Below are 2,533 nucleotides of genomic sequence, written 5' to 3'. Positions count from 1 at the left end.
ATACCAATAATAACCATAATAACACTCCACAATCATAATCCATGGAACCTCACCATCAGACCTCCTCCTCACCTCTGAATCAAGGTTAGACACCTTTGCATCAAACTATTGTGACACTGCATTCCATTCAATCCTGTCATGCCCTTCATTAATCACATAATTGTACATAATTATCTGTTTTGACTCTCAAGTATTTTCCCATTGTTCCATCAGGCATACCTTAGACTTTCTGATCAACCTTAATGGAACCACAACTATTAAAGTTGACAACCCCAAAACTAGTTTAGCTGGTAGGACTTAATCTCTTCCTGTCCTCAACTATGGCACTCATGCTCCTGCAATGTTCGATGGAAGCACTGTCTGAACTGACCCAATTATTGAAATCCTAAACATGGAATATACTTGGATCATGCCACATTGAACAGGATGAACTTCAATGTTTTCAGGCCAAGGACCCCTTAGCTTAGAGAGAGATGAAACTGGGACCCCCACTACTTATTGTATAAAATTGTGTTTCAGATTAAACTATATTTTTTACTTGGTCTACTCTTTTTTCCCTCTACACCTATACCTCTTTGCCGAAAATAGGAGATCTACAAGCTCACAACGCCTCGCAGCGCGAGGCGTTGTGAGCTTGTAGATCTGCTATAGTTCTAAAGTTCTCCTCAGAAAAGGAGGCTATTCACCTGTTTCCTAGGCTGTGTGTTTTCCACTTCCTGTCGATTTGATCCAATGAAATCCAATGAAACTGGTCAGATGACCAATGATATCCAATGAAATCGACAGGAAGTGGAAAACACAGCCTAGGAAACAGGTGAACAGGTTCAAGTGGTTAATGTAGAAAAAAAATCATATCGCACAAAGATTTGGCGGCCCCCCTGTAGTAACTGAGGACCCCCTAGGGATCCCGCACCCCTGTTGAAGACCCCTGGCTTAAAGTACAGTCATTAATAGGATCTATGTACATGGAGGAAAAAAAACAATGCTTGTTAACTCTTGCAGTGATGGGCAGAGCTGTGTCGGGAGATCAAAGAGAGAGATGCATGATGTCCCCTTAGTAACAGCTTATAGAGAGTATGCACATGCGTCACTTTTCCACCAGAACACACCCCCCTAATCTAGACTGAGTGGCAGCACATTGAGCAGCATGGAGCATTGGAGTTTGGAAGCGCTCGTTGTAAATCAAACAACGGTCCTGCGTACCACCTGTTTCTAAATGTCAAATAATGCAGGAGGCAGCAGGACATTGCGTTATTGAAAACGAGCGCTTCAAAACTCTGACAATCTGAAAAATAATCACCTGCACAGAATTTATTGACAGAAAGAAACATGTCTCTACGGTGAATTTTTATTAAACAAAAACAAAAAGAGGATAATTCAAGCTTTCCATACAGCTGCCATGTTGGTGATGTTTAACGTTATTTAATACAATCAGATAGGACTTTTCTGTTTGGATGTATGGGCTGTCAAGGCCAGAAAGTTGTTTTTTGCCACTCAGTAGGCGTTCTCGACTTCTCGCATAACTTCTGGGTACGATGATGTCACGTGCATAGCCTCTATTAAGTATACCTGGCAGGCTTTTAAATAGACACCATCTACAGTATTAACAGCAATGCCAATTAATTAACTGAACCAACGGAGTGTGCGGCTACTTTGATCTCCTCTAAGTTCTTCAATCTTACCCGCCACCTCAGAAGGACTGGTGTGTGACGTGCGTTGCACCTCTTTGAACTCTGTCCTCTGCCTCCATAACATGAAAGAAAAACAATAACTGGCGTTAACTGGTGGCAACGAGACGCAAACTGGCACCGATAAATAAGTCACGGTTAAGTCAGTTCTTTGATCAGAGCGAATAGTCAAGGTACGAGTAAGAAAACATAAAAAATACTGTCAGTGTTACTTTCGTCAATGATCACCATGACAAAAAACATATCGAGACGTATGTTGTTTTTGTTGAGATGGGACACAAAGGTTATTGGGTCTATCTGACATGACATCTATCTGACATGACATTTCCCCCAATTGTGCGTGTAACCGGTCTGTCATCCCGTTCTTTGTTTGGTCACCCCTATACCACCAGGTATGCTCACCGGGGGTAGGTGGCAGACACTGGTCACACACACACACTTATTTCTATCATTGACTTACCCGGTGGTGTCTTTGACTCGCAGAGGGTTTTAGTTTGTAAAACATTCCGTAGCGGTGAATCCAGAATGCAAAAACGAGAAAAAAAAAATTATGAATGGAATTAATCCGAGACCCGAATTAACAACAGCAAAACTATCCGTCCATGAAGTCCAAACACCGCTCACATAATGATTAATTATGGATGGATTTATTATTTGATATAGTTTTGCTGTTGTTAATTTGGGTCTCGGATTAATTCCATTCAAATGAAGTAATTTCTTGGGTGATCCACTCCTTTAAGAGGGGCAGCTTGCCATCATCACTGCAAGTAATGTGCTGAGTCGTATTTAAGTACCTGAGTAGAAGTATTTCTTTCTGTTTTACAATCATTACTGTTACTATCTAT

Source organism: Gymnoscopelus braueri, assembly GCF_963280865.1.
Source record: "Gymnoscopelus braueri genome assembly, chromosome: 21".
NCBI classification, from domain to species: Eukaryota; Metazoa; Chordata; class Actinopteri; order Myctophiformes; family Myctophidae; genus Gymnoscopelus; species Gymnoscopelus braueri.
This window is presented reverse-complemented; position numbering follows the sequence as displayed.